This window comes from Bombus pyrosoma, linkage group LG16 (genome assembly GCF_014825855.1).
Source record: "Bombus pyrosoma isolate SC7728 linkage group LG16, ASM1482585v1, whole genome shotgun sequence".
Taxonomy (NCBI): Eukaryota; Metazoa; Arthropoda; class Insecta; order Hymenoptera; family Apidae; genus Bombus; species Bombus pyrosoma.
In genome coordinates, this window is record NC_057785.1 from 1,320,705 (window position 1) to 1,336,284 (window position 15,580).

At 35.6% G+C, this 15,580-nt stretch overlaps 1 protein-coding gene across 12 annotated transcripts in view; it reads left to right on the forward strand.

The window, feature by feature from the left end:
- Window positions 1–15,580, forward strand: part of LOC122576277 (NACHT domain- and WD repeat-containing protein 1) — a 38,758-nt gene that overhangs the window by 469 nt on the left and 22,709 nt on the right. The window contains exons 1-5 of one of the 12 annotated variants that reach the window (XM_043746336.1): window positions 1,734–1,883; window positions 2,028–2,141; window positions 2,210–2,469; window positions 2,558–2,827; window positions 2,996–3,266. The exons of 5 other annotated variants lie outside the window; for them this stretch is intronic. The gene's annotated coding sequence lies outside the window, so the exon portion shown is untranslated. Of the gene's footprint in view, window positions 1–1,733; window positions 1,884–2,027; window positions 2,470–2,557; window positions 2,828–2,995; window positions 3,267–12,608; window positions 13,650–13,675; window positions 15,234–15,580 lie in introns of those variants that run through there. 6 more of the 12 variants (XM_043746337.1, XM_043746335.1, XM_043746340.1 and 3 more) reach the window with 6 other exon arrangements.

Consider the following 15,580-nt stretch of genomic DNA (forward strand, 5'->3'; position numbering starts at 1 on the left):
TTGTGTCGTCTCAACGGTTCTCCCTCGCGGTCTTATCTAAGATTTAAGTAGGATCTCTTTTGAGTCGCTTCGGTAGCTGTTTTTTCTTTTTAATTACACGGTCAACTTTGGAGATATTAGCTGCTTAATACATTGAATATTAGAGTATTTGAATTGCGTAGAATCTCTGTTATTCTGGGAGATATGTTCTACTTAATCTTGCGAACAGACGATTTTTAAGTATCGTTTTCTAATGTTCTATGTTATGTTATTGAATTTTACATTGTATAATATTAATAGAAGATTTTTTAGACAATTTTTCGATATTAGTTCCAATGCAATGAACTTTTACTATAATTGAGATTAGAAATTTGTAGTTGGAGAAAATTTTAACGAGAAGTTATTAAAGAAGATTTTTTGGGAGGGAAATCTTTACGTTTTTTTTCGGCGTAATATTCATACTTAATGGGTTTGGCTTCTATATCTTTCTTATTGATTTTAATACATATATAGAACTAATTTGCTTATTAATGTGGGCTATTTTAGCAAAAAGGCAAGTTTCAGGTTCGTGCAGAGTATAAAAATGTCTTACGCTTCCAATAGCTTCTCTTTTGTATATAGTAATTCTCTGTGACCAAATAATAATGTATAATGACGAGTATTATGCAGAGTAATCTACTTTATATTACAATTTATTAAAAGGTAGTATTTTAACCTGCAGCTTTTTGATAGCTATCGTTGTATCTATTAATATTTCAAATTATCTTTTAATTATTAATCATTATATGTAGACTTATTATCTATTATCTCCTGTACATATGTACAGTATTATTGTATTTTTACAGTATTATTGTTTCAATTTGAAGTTACACACCGGTGGTAATATAAATAAAAGTTGTTTAGAATGTTACAGGCGATTATTTTTAAATTTCGTTCCCTCTTGTTTGTCTCTTCAAACTGTTTTTGAAAAAGGAGCAAGACATACTTGTCGTCACTACTTTACACCATACACAAACGCATCTTTTTTAATTAAACAACAGTGTAATTAACTTTTCTATTATGATAATTACAAGTTCGAATTTATTCACCAGATTATAAAAAATATATGTAATATATATATATTACAAATAAAAAAATGTATGCAATATATATTACATGCATTTTTTATAATAATTATTAATTTAGTATTATATAATATTAATTCAGTATAATATTACTATTAGTAATTATATTTTTTATAATATATGTGTATTATAAAAAATTATTTATGATATATGTGTGTGTATATATCATTGTCATCAATATTGGCAGACAATTTTTATTTTATTAAAGTCATAAAGGCATACAAATATGATGTAAGATTTATTGTTCAATATACTTTCTATCGATACGATGGTATAGTGGAAATTCCACGAGAGTTATGTTCTATGTGTCTGTTCTATGTATGCACAGATTTTATGGTTTCCATTCTATCCTATCTTTAATACGTTCAATACCAACTATTTTATCTAATTTTTTCTTGTATTTTTTCGTTTTTCCTTCTTTTTTGACTCGGTATTTATTTTCATAGAAATTTCCCGTCTTGTTTCCTCTTTTAGTTAATCGATCTGCTTCGAACAAGTATCAGCGAAAATTTAATTATTTAATATGTCTATCTTACATAATGCACTAAGAAGCTCGGCAGATGGCACTCGGTATAGGGAACAGAAAAGTACCAATGAATTAACTTGTCTGGCGTTTTTAATTTATTAATGGACATGAATAGAGTTTCACATCGGTTTGCCTAGTAACGGCGGTTTTCATTAATTCGTTTGATTAATAGGTTATTTCAGAATCAATGCATTGCGTAATGGATCTCATTCAAGGCATATCTCCTTTACCAGTAATGAGATTCACTCCACAAGGTAATCACAATTTGTCAGTTGGTGATTTATAGCTTAGAGTCTCGCGGACGATAATCGTCGCTATATGAACCACGCAATATCCAAGTTTCAAAAGTGACACAACACAAAGAAATATTCGATTTTACAATTTTGTTACAATTTTAGAACACCCTGTATTTTCTAAATACTCGTGTATTTGCAACTGCGCTACAATTTGCAAAATTGTATTGGCAGAAAATTGGAGGGAGAAACGAGAAACTTTATTTTCAAATTATAAAGGTAAATTCCATGCTCGAGAGCAATTGTTCGATTAACTGCTGTGTAATTCGAGAATGTTACAAACGCAGTTTAGGATGAATTTGCGTGAGCTTTTAAACTTTCCTCATTGAATGAACTTTCGATCGAAACAATTTTCCAACTATCTCCGATGCACGCAGAAAACGTTACGTCGATGTATAACGTGATTCATTCGTATGGCCACAACGTCAGAAACGAGGAAGTGCGAAAGAGCGGCAGGAGAGCATCAGTGAAATTGGATAGTTTATGGTCAGCCGCGTTCGAAACAAACACGCTAGAAACATTATCTCTCCAGAAAACTTCTTACAGGGTAACGACCCTAAAATAATATTATTACCTTAGAATAATAAACTAAAATACAAAATAAGAATTTGTTTGTTTGTCGTTTCGTTTTCCAGAAAATAGAGGGCAGTCAAAATGTACCAAATTTGTACCTCTTCTGGCATCTAAAATTCTAATAAGACACCATGTAAATATCTTAGAGTATCGTGAAAGTGCAAACATTTATGGCAAATGTGATGGCAAAGTAGTAAAAAGCGAATTAAAACTTTTTAACTTCAAACAGAAATACAAGCGCTATTTTATAAACAAAAGTCGATATTTATATAGCGTGTAGAAGCGTGTTGCTGAAATTGTTAATTAATAACGATAAAACCCGATAAATTAGGGTAAAGTATTACAATGCTAATATTCCATGAAATACATCTCTAATTGTACTATAATTTACTCTTAAAACAAGACGCAATGTATTTTAAGTATTTCACTTACATTTTCTACAACATTCCCATTACATTTACCACAGATGATATCGTACTTACAGAACAACGTTATATTAGAGTTTCAGGTGTGCAAAGAAGTACAAATTTGGCATTCCCTCACCATCCTCCTTTGACATTGCTGATCGAGTTGCTTTTGTGCACAGTCTGTTCTTCAATCAGTCATACCACGTATCTTAAACTCTCTACCAACAACGCATTGAAGAATTTCAAGAGTTGCCTGTAACGAAAGTAACCGCCTTCTTCGATGATATTTCTCTTCCTCGCGCAAGCGAGCATTTTCAAATATCCATCCTACGATGATAACCGTGTTGTACGACTTTCATTAAAGGTGACTGCTCGTCGCTGGAAACTCGAGATTATTCCGAACTATGTATAACACGCTGTCAACCCCGTAATCTAGCCGTCCAACTTTCGTTGACAGTAAAATCGACGTGCCATAAACTCGTTTCAAACTGTTCCGTCTTAAGACAGCTCTAAGGACGAGGGCGGCGTTAGCTGAGGTAATGAAGCGGTGAAGTGCTTTTCCTCAAGCTCGAAAACTGAAAAGACATTTATCACGTTCTAGACGTTCGTTCTAGACGTTCACGCTGCATCGTGCTTCCCTTTAACAATAGTTCTATGTATCTACTGTATACCTCGCGAACAATACATTAGTTAGAGAGAAGATGGTACGGGTTAATGAAAAGAACATTTGGTAATAGCGAGCAGTTTGCACGATATCGATTGCAAGAGGCTACCTAAAAAGCTGGAGTATCGTAAAAAAATGTCGCAGACAATTACAGATATTATCATATGAAAAAACTGCTCAGGACAAAGTGAAACCATTTCGAGTGGTACATGTATCGGTGGGAAGAATTTCTTTCTCAAGGTCATTTCTCCATGACGATTTTAGAGTCACCGGTATATTTTATAATGAAACCCCATATTTCGTTATCGTATATATCGATACGTTTTCTTATCCTCTGTACAAAATTTGCGGAATAATTCTTTGAAATTATGAGAACACACGGTGATACGGAATCAAGAGACGAGGCTCTCTATAAATAGATAATTTTTTTTCACTTTGTTAAATCGTTCTATGTAAGGTCTCTTGGTTTGCGATCATTCGGAATAAAAGATAATACAAATTCGATAGCAGTATCGCGTTACAGTTAATAGAAACTCGCGACGAGAACCGGGGAAACGGTATAGAACAATTTTAGCGTGTTGCGTTTCACAGTTTCGTGCGTGCATCCGTCACGGTTCAAAATTGTTTAGAGTTTAGAAAACGTTGGCGCAGTGTTCTCGCGTAATTTTCGTGCCTTTGTCCTGAACCGTTGTGATCTACAGGAAATCAGAAATCGAAAGCGGATAGGAGAGGAGCCATACTTTAAGATTTACGGACCCTCTTTTTTCCAACGATCATGTGCGTACACGCTGTACCCGGCGAAAAATGTCCAAACTCGTGAGAATTCACCAGTACGTCGTAAACGCTCCATTTGATCGAATCGAACGCTTGTGTTTACTTATTTCAGCCTGACGGGAATCGAACTTGGCTTTACGCAATTTGTAAGCGTACAACGAAACTACATCCGAAGCTGATAACCGGCGTAGCATAAATGTAAATTTCGAGAACTTTAACACAACTTGATTACGCAGGCTAATTTTTGCTTCTTCGATTACGCGAGTAAATTGGACATTTTTGTTCAAAGGCCTAGATAGTTCAAGGTCAAATTTGGATTACGGGCATAGAAGTAGCGTGTAAGTAATTAGTATGGTTATTCGACAATACTATTCTCAGTAACACGATATGGTTAATACGATCGATCTAATTGGTCTATGTATGATATACGATACGAAAAGGTACACAATGGGTACAATGGGATTTATTAATGAGGTGTCATAGAGTAACACACGTATGTATATTTGTTCACATTCCAAATATCTTACAGCGGCGGACTGTATATACGTGTAGCACGAATATATTTTATACTTATGGAGGAAGTAATAATTGTTTATCATTGGACATAAATTCGCCTGTATCGCAATGAATACCAGACTCTGACGAAATTATGAGCTTCTATAATTTCTCCCTTCTGGCCACGTCTTTCTATTTTCCAAGGTTGCTGGAAATTTTTCGAAACAGGATAACAATAAAAATATGGCATTTTTATACCACAGGATTTTTAGAACGACGCCTTATTAGAATTTTAGGCGCCTCAAGGGACACAAATTTTGCATCTCTCCATCATCCTCCATCATCAGGTATACTGCAACACTGTTAATTGTTATCCAAATTGTTATCAATCATACTGCGACATACATTTCAAACTTTTCTGTCAAATATCTGTAAATTTTTCAGCGAGAGAAAACAGCAACAACAGCTCCTCTGCGAGAAAAAGATTTTATCTTTATTCGTAGTAGCATCTAGTAAGGTGGAATTCGTGCGGGTTCTCCCGCTTTGGTCCTATGTAGCTTTCCTATTGAATGTTTGATAAGAAAGCTGAGCAGCTTGCGACCATTTCAATACATATATACACGTATGGGGGAAATACGTGAGAAATGGTTCTATTCAGCGTGGCAACGTCAGAGAAACGTGTTACCAGTGTTTGAAAACGCGCACGATCCGGTTTCGAGGCGAGCAAAGGGGAAAATGGAATTCGGCGGAAACGAGAAGCGTTCATGAGATTTGACGGAACGAAAAGGTGGCCAGAGTGGCGTGTTCTTCTTTCGATTTTCGATTTTAGAAGCTTCCACGCCCGCTGAAAGTTACTTCTCTAGGAGTTGTAAGACTCGACCAAGTTGTTCAATGGGGACAAAGTTTTATTGTTTGAGGTTTGAGATTGTTATTTGTTGGAAGGAAATGTGAATTAATGTCTTTTTCTTTTCATGGAATAAATTTGCCTGAAATTTCTCTAAAGAATAAATTACCACTGTTCGGTGGATTTCGCTTGAAATCGAAGCTACGAATTTCCATCCAAAATTTCGTGAAATTGAGCAGAATTTTATAAATCACACAAGTAATTATAAAACACACAAGTAATTAGTATGGTTATTCGAGCGTACACTACACTAGTACACATCGTACATTAGCGTATTTGTTGATTCCGACTAAAGAATCAATAAAATACAAACAATTGTTTGTTATACAGAGCGTCTCGGCTAAATGAGTCTCGATCAATTGTTTCTTACGATCGTAAACGAAGCAGATATCTAGCTGATCTCATCTAGCCGAGACACCCTGTACTTCAAAATCTTTTTGTACGTATAATATTAGGTTGTCCGAAAAGCTTCTTTCGTTTTATAAGGAAACAATGGATGTATAACATTTTCCATTTTATATTATTTTATCGAATTACGTATGATCCATTTTATTCCATCAGAATAAAGATCACAACGTTCGACAGATTAGGTTTCATGTTTGTATAAAGATACATCGTTGTAAAAGACGTGTCTGTAAAAGAAAGACACTTTTCGGACAATCTGATAATTAGCCAACGTCCCAAAGCTTCTCTCATACTTGTGTTTTCTTTCAATAAAGCACGAACATATCGGAAAGGATTGGAAACTCTCCAGTGCAGTGATCCTATAGTTTAAAATCACTTGCGCCACGTTTGCCATCGTCTTCTTTTGATAAAAATTTGGTCGATGCTCCGAAAGCTCCGACGATGCTCCAATTACGTAATTCTTTCGTCCTACGCGCGTTTCCATGGCGGAACGGTCGTTCATTTATTTATTCGAAAGCAATAATTAGAATCTCGTGGTTTCGCCTCGGATCGGTTTATGCGGGCTTGTTACCTCGCACGAGTCTCCTGTATACGCGCTACACGTCGTATATACGTACTATATGTGCATATTGGTTTCTGGTTTGTCGGGTCAAAAGTTCAGAGGTTCACTTGCAGCTTGCATGTGTTGCAACTGAATTAGTTGCAGTTGTTGCAACTATAAATACAGCCGGCAAGAAAAATGCTTGTAGCTTTTATTATTCCATTCTGTGCACTACTTTCTGCGTTCGTTCTCTTCGTTGCGCTTCTAGAAGAGTATTTTGTAAAGGAGAACGATAAAATCGTTCCACTCGAGATACAGCGGCTCTTATTAACATGGGGACACCAACGTGTCGCTCTTGGTCTACGATTATACGAACCATTTATCGTAGCTTGAAAACACGCGAACAATTTCTTCCCAACGATATCGTCCGACCGTACAATAGATTTTCAACATATTCCAGTTGGTGAATATTTCGATGATTTTTATTCGTTGATTTATTTCTCGTTAAAAACAGATTATACTTTTATGGTTAACCGAAAGGTTTTTCGTGTTTTCAAACTTGCTTGTCTTTTTGTAAATTTAGTTAAACCGCCCAAATCAGATTATCTTCTTATTGTTAAACGAAACGTTTTTCGTGCTTCAATTAATAAATACTTCGTTGCCTTTTTATGTATCTACATTGCGTCAAATCGTTAAAATTAAAAACCGGATTATCCTCGTTTTAAATGTATGGCTTTTTATAATCTTCTGTTTCGTTTATTCGCTCGTTGCAAACACATCATCGTTGTTAACATTTTTTTCGTTCAACAGGAAACGTTTCTTCCGAATTAGTTTCTAGATATTTGCATCAAGTATCGATGTAACTTAAAAAGTACCGATATAAAATTGTACAAGTTTATTTTCCTCTCGAGTTTCCAAGCTGAAAAATTTTCTCCTCGTTAGAGTTTCCCCGCCGCCGAAACATTTCCACCGGCGAAACTTATCTCATGGGAACGATGTCCTCGTAAAAACATCGCGCTAATTGCATACCACCGTTGCAGTTAACTGATGAAAAAGATTCGTTCTTTAAATTCTTCAACAGAGTTAAAATACCTTAAAGCTTCCTGTCGCCGATAGAAGGAATGTTTTTTAAAACATTTCAAGCGTTCCATCACCGTGGACCCGCAGAAACACAAAAATCCTTTTTTAATTGGAACAGTTTTGAAGATGAGACGAACTTCACGCAGAACTGTTTTCTCATTTTAACGAAATTTTCTCAGTAGGGAGTTCTATGTTCTAGCGGATTGTCAGTTAAAAATAACCAAAGATTATTCTGCGTAGATCTTCGTAGATTCAAAACGTTACTTAGCTATTCCAATAAACTTTCATCAGCCAAGAGTATTTGTAATAGAAGGTACATAGGTGAAATGAAAACCTACAACAACGTTGAGATTGTGATTTTAAGGGATCATAAACTACTTTACGCAAATACGAAACGACAAAACATTTCTGTAAACGACACAGATATTAACACAGATATTGGAACACCCTTTCATCGTTCTACGTTCGTTAGACACGAAACGTGTAAGCGCAACGTGGCACGAACTTACTTGGTGACCTAATATTGCCATATAGAATCTGTCAGTGACTTGTCAATCTTTGATCTGAAGCCACGTCTGCAGTGTATTTTTATTATTCGACCAAAGATGATAGAAAATTCGAGGAATGCTTCTACGAGACGAGTTCTGCTGTTTGACGGTTTAATAAAATTTCAAATTCCAGAAAAAATTATATCTTTTTATGTTTTAGAATACTTGCGTTTATGATAAAATATATGAGAGAACATCTACCTTGGAATAATAACAAATTTTCGCCGACGCAGAGATTTTGTTTCATCGCAATTGCTGACAGGAATACGCAAAAGACATAAAATCTGAGTAGCGCAGTACAGTAGCGTATGGGGAGGAAATTGGAAACGATTTAAGACGAACTAATTAATTTCTGAATTAATTTCAATTATATACGTATATCTCACCGTAATTAAATTGAATTGTAGGTATTCCTGGAATTAATAAACAGCGGTTCTGTTTCAATGACCAGCAACTGAAAATGCTGTGTGAGACTTAGTCTGCTGGAATAGCTGAAGAAGAAACATAGAACGAACTTGTATATTTCATATTTCTGAGTTGCCGCCTGTAAAATGAATACGATCCCTCGGTAATTGAAAATTAGGAAAACGACAAGGTATTGGAGTTCGGATTGCAACATGGAGCCGTGTAACCCGTGTTTCTAAATTTATCACGTACGGCGTAATAATTGAAAAAGCACTTCTAAAATACGTTCCATAAATTTCTTACCATGTGCGTTAGTATTTTAGAAAGCGAAAGATTATGTACGTATTTTTGACTGGAATTCGTAATTTTATTAGACTATAAAACTAATACTTATATGCTAATACTGATAATATAAATACTAATACATTAGTATCACAAGAAAAAGACATAATGTATTATAAATTGAAAAGATATAAAGATATAATGTATTATAAATTGAAAACATGAAAGTATCTCTCTATATACCAACATAAAGATAACTTATACACTACAAAGAATCTGTAAACTTCATTCTAAACTTGGCGTTTTCTCCACAAATAGCTCAGCTCTCGGATGAAATTCGTTTCAAGCAATTTTAAGATGCTTCTATACTCCGCCTCGGTTCTCGATCCATTTTCATCGATTCTGTAGTCTCTGAAAGCAGAAGAGCCCGTATCCTTTCACGGTTCGGCTTCCATAGACATTTCAATCAGGCTCAGTTTTATGCTGCTCAATTTTAATGGATTTCAAGTCCCGTGAAATGTTCCAAAGAACCCGGTTCAACGGATGTTCCGCCATGTTCGAGAGGTTCTTGTTGCTGACGTGAAGTGTTCGCCCTTGCGACGACCTGTTTCGTCCAATGCACCCCCGGGGAAAACGCTTATGTCAGCCTAGATACCGTCGATAATTAAGGAATATTAAGTTTCTTTCGAGCATCGTGAAAGCAGTGATTGTACGGACGTTGTAGATGGGTTAAATTTCGTGTCTTTAGAATCCCTTTTCTTGTTATCTTACACAGTTACTCGCATTAATATTTAAGCATAGCTCTATCTCTGTATTTATTATTCATACAAAAGACAATGATTTAAATATCGTATCGCGTATTTTAAAGGTGAGAAAAGAGATTTTATTACTAGAATAATTAGTATACTCAAGTCAAGTAATATAACAATGAGTATAATATGATATAATTAAGGAATAGCCACTGTATAATATTACAAGTATTATAGTTTATGTTTATGCATATCACATTATTACTGTATATTATACTCTATATGCTGTATTATACTGTATATTATTACTGTATACTATATGCCAAGGAACCTTCTTCTAATAGACGTAAAGTCTGATATATGATAAAGTATTATTACCATTACTGTTACTATTTTATGAAAACATCAACCATTTATCGTAGCTTGGAAATATGTAAGTTTGCCAACAATAACATTTAACAGTACAGTAGATTTTTAAGCAAGAAAAGGTTTTAACTAAAAGGCTCCTTCCGATCTTACCTTAACTCTCTTCTATTTCTCTTTTCTTCTTCTTCTTCCTCCTTACCTCTAATTGCGATATGGCCTTCTTCTTCATATAGGTGTACAGTAATGTCTCGATAATTGCTTGAAAATCGGGATCCACGCCCAGCAATTATCGCGTACAGGACTTGGTTCTAAGTATAGATACGGCCCGGTGTTTTGCCGAACGTAAAGAAGAATAGCGCGAGTGAAAGAGAAACAGGTCTTAGAGTCGGCTTGATGAAAAGAAACATATCGTTTAAACAATACATATTCAACGATATGACATTTTATTTCTAATTTTCGTTGAATAAAACTTTTACCAATGCAATCGTGAGATTTTTCTGGTTAAAGCAAAACCAAACACTATATAATTCAAAGCATATCTGCTTATTTAACCAGTTAGCTGTTTTTGACGAGTATTCTCGTCACGAAGAAATGGCAATATTTTGTTTTATGACGAGCTCTGTCAGTAATAAAATTAAANAGATAAAATAGTCGTTTCATCACAACTTAATTGTATATTATAACAGTCACGCATACTCTATATTTGACGAGTATACTCGTCGTCGCTTTCTTTTAGCGACACAGTTTAGGTACACGCTTTTCAATGAGTTGAAATGAAACCAAACATTATATAATTCGAAACATATCTGCTTATTTAACCAGTTAGCTGTTTTTGACGAATATACTCGTCCTTCTTTTAGCGACACATTTTAAGTACACGCTTTTCAACGAGGTCGCAACAGCTAACTGGTTAATGACGCTACATTTTCTTTCGCCTATTAAATATACAGGTAAATGTGATTTAAAGTATATCGTGTTTGGTGTTACTTTAATCAGAAAAATTTCACAAAGACATTGGTAAAAGCTTAATTTACAAAGTTTTGAAAATACAACATTTTCATTATTGGATTAAATCGTCTCGGAGCGCTTGAATTCGTATTAAGTTACACTACTCGGTCCTCGAGTTTCGGGGTGTGTCAAAGGGAAGACTAGGGCCCCTTGAGCGACAAGAGGACTCCTATAGCGATGGAGATGACAACCAAGTAATTGCGAGGAACGTCGTGGCCGACAATTATCGAGACAATACTGTATTTTGTTTTGCTTAAATTCCGCTCCTATTCCTCCGATATTTAAATCTTTCGTTGTGAACGACTTATGCGTATCTTGGGATTCTATTTTATTTCAGAAGCAAAATATGAAAGACGGATACAGAGACGATGGAAGATAAATATACCTTGGCGTATCATATAAATGACGTTTCGTGTTCACAAAGTTCAGCAAATATTTTTCATATACTTCACAGTTATCAGGAAATTTCCTGCGGATATTCTGCGGTGTACGTACAAACGTTTCAACGTTGAAACTTTCGTGCATTTTATCGTAATATCGTCGCGACAACGATTAATAAATTATGTCCCTTGCTATATTTCAACATTTTTGAAAATTTTATAACGCAGAACGTAAATAAAAGCGTTATACAGAAACCCATTAAACACTTTGCATTACATGTATTTTCAACGTAAGAGAAGCTTCTGAAAATATTGTAAAAATAGTTTGAATAAACTGTATAAACGTTTATCTAACACGGTTTTAAACTAAAATCTATTTTTTCATTTTTCAGGTGTTAAATTTAAAATAATTCTAAACTTCTAAATCATAGTGTACATATCTCATGTACGATAGGAGATTATGTTTCTTACTTAACTACACGCTATCGATATGATTGGGCTATATATCATCAGATCTGTACACTGCAGCCATATATCACAGAAGGTGTATACTTGGATCGTAGATATCGGTGCAATTTCCACTTAACGAGTGCAGTGAAAAATATGCCATCATTATTTGAAACTTAAAAGGTGCTTTTAGCTTTTCATATCTCTCCGCAGAGACGAGGATAGCGAATGGCACGTTGGCTATAAAATATGGAAAGTAAGCGACGTGTAACTGATGGAAACAGGCTACGAGATGAAAGAAACACGTTCTCCGGTGAATTTTGTTGAAATTAATACGCAGATTGATCTGCCGCATTCGCTGGGGAAATGTGCGATATTTGGGTCACTGATTTCGTGCAGATCTGCCACGTGTTTACGAGTATGTTAATAGAGTCAGCTTTAAATTGTAACGAGTACACTGCGAATTTTTATGCATTTACGTTGAAATGTAAAATTCCACAAGTGGACCAACTATTCAAAGTGGTCATTCAAGTTTGTTACAATCGGACTTATGAAAGTGTAAATTATCGCATTAAAAAATCCGCAGTCCGCGTAGAAATATCAAACGATAACGTATATAATTCGATTGCGAAACGTCAGATAAATTCTCTGTAGCAACGTATCGTTAAACGACTTGCGTGCTTCATTTAAATTCCAATTGAAACTTAAATATGTTACACAAGATTTCACTAGTTGTTATAGTATTCTGCGCGGTAATATCAGGCTAGCTTTATTGATGTTAAGTGCACTATATGCAAGCCCGCTGCAATCCGATGTAGAAAACGCTCTTCAGCCTGGCAACGAATTTCTCGCGTTATCGATTTTGCCTTGGAATTAAAGCCTTTGTCCTGCATGGTGCGTCACGATGAAACCATAATTAAGTGAAATTGCGGCCTAGTGCGGGCGCGTGTCGCCATAATAAAAGAGCAAAAATACACAGTCAGTCACGAAAGTCTATCTATCGCTACCCAAGTCTCTATGTGCGTGTCATCCATCGAATTTTGCGTATCTGACTTATCAGAGAAACTAGAAACGCGCTTTCTCACAAAATCATTTCTATCTAGCTAAAGATACGAACGAGTTAATTTCGCGTGACCAAACTTGATTTTTAAAAGAGGCGTTTGATTTTGTTGCGAGAAGGAACGAAAGGCTGGCTTATAGAGAATCATTGTACGTGTTGTATCATTGCCATTGCACGATTACCGTCCTATCAAGGAGTAAGAGGCAATGAATTAGCAGAAGCCACGCGTCGATGAACAAACAGTGAAGCGAGTAGAGTCGTAGCGTATGAAGATATCGTGAAAGACGTAACGAAAGTAATCAAAGAAAAAGGGAAACTCGACATGGAAAAAGGGAAAATAAACGAACGCGGAAAGAATCATGGGCAATGTAAATAAGAAAAGACAGAAAAGTATTCTCGGTAGAAGAGAACAAACGATTGTAACACGACTTCCAATAGGACACACAAGAATAACACACTTGTACTTAATGGAACAAAAGGATCCACTAAGATGCGAAATTTGCCACATTCCACTGGCGATCGAACGTGTAATTATCCAGTGCGGAAAATATAGAAATCACTGAGATGCCTAATAAGGCAAAACAAGATCAAGAACAAATCTAACAAATCGAATTTGACAAAGTGTTAAATACCGAAAAGGTAAAGACCGACTGATAGCCAATTAATTGGCTTTTGTCGCCGACAATCTTTCTCATTATTTGAGCAGTAATTTGTTATTTAGTACTAAGGTACCATGCTCAGTTGCGTCAGTTGCGTTTCTTTGTAAGCTTCCATAGTTTTATACCAATTTGAAAAACTTACCGTTCGCGATGAACGAGAAGAATGGTATTGGAGAGTCTAAACCGAAACAGACCCGACGCTAAGGAGAATCTGCGCCCGAGCTGCCGGTCGAACGTGCGTATGCTGTTGAACCGCTAGCGGTCGGTAAAGTGTTAAAATACCAAAGATGCGGCTAATGATCATAAGCGGTAGATGCGATTTAAATAGGCAGAACAAAAATTTTCATATTGAAAAAAAAGGAAAAAAATGAAACAATAGGAAGGTTCCCAAACGACAGGATTATTTTGTCGATTGGAGAGAATAATTGAAGTTATCTACGCTGGTTGATTGGTATCCGGTAACAAATTCCACTGACGACGAAAACAGCCTGGTTTTCAATAATTGGCACGAAGAAATAAAAATAAAAGGCTGCTGGATCGATGATACTGTGATTCGTTGAAAAGAGAACGAAACGGCGATCGAACGATCCGTGAATTAGCAGCGAAATGCTTGCACAACATTGCTATTCAGTGTGGTTCCAGCTTGTGCTCGATCGATTTATATTTCATTTGTAGCAACCTGCCGGAAAATGCGGTCTCTATTGAAAAACAGTTAGAGGAGAATACGCTCGTTTTTACCTTTCATCGTCGCTTTCGTATTTCCATGTGCTGCGGCTAGATTGATCGAGGAAACTTTCAAGGGAAATTATACAGTATAATGGATAAATTGAGGGATAGATGGGGCTGGAATTCGATAGGAGGCAAAGTAGGTGACGAAGATATGAAAGTTTAAATGGTGATCGATATTTTAAATCGACCATTTACACTGGCTCACTAAAGTGCTTAAACGCTTACGATTAGAATGCTGATTTTCATGCGTTTACGATAAAGATGCAACAATTCACGGAATGTGGTACCTGACTTTAAAAGCTTCCCAGAAAGAGCAATATGCTTTCTTTTCTTCGACGAGACTAACGTTGAAACGCGATAAAATCGGTAGACACCGTGCGTGTTAATAGACGACTATGCGAAAGATTAAGCGTCTCGAAGTTATGGTAAAAGATGTAATGAACGTGCACCTGGAAAAATAGCTAAAGCAAAGAAATCTCAAGAATATTTATTTTTACTGCGACGAATGCATAGCTGTTTTGATAAAAAAAAGAACGTGATATTATGTTTATTTAAATGAAAAATAACAAAGAAATATTTCCTATCGTAATATATTAATTTTCTTTGTTTTCTACACGTTGAACGTGTGAATGATGTACATAAAGCACATTCTTCGTGATCCCAAGGAAAACAGCGAATACGTCGGGCGCAATTTTTGTTATCGTTGTCTCCTTTGTAATTGTCGCCGCGATATATGTAGTTCTGTATCATCGTCGTCGTCAATAACAACATCATCGACATGCTGCATATTGCTCAAACAAATTACAATTGCATTGAGAAGGAAATAAATTTAACGGTAGGTTTCTTTCGACCACTCAGAAACAAACACGTTTAACGATAATTCATGGAAATGTAATATTTTTCAATTTATCTTCACAGAGGACATTTCGCTATTTAAATATCGCTTATCAAAAACTTTTATAAGCTTTCAGACACAACGATCGACTGCGTTCGACGACAGATTTCCAAGCGAAGCTGAAATGCGAATGTGCTTATCCCTTCCTTTTATTTATTATTATTATTTTTATTTAGTCCGTGCCTCTCGGCTTTGGACGAACTTTCAGCTTTCTTTACAGCTCTTTATTGCACTAATCGCCTTCTTATCTCTAATCTAACACTAATGCTTATAATCTATTTACACTT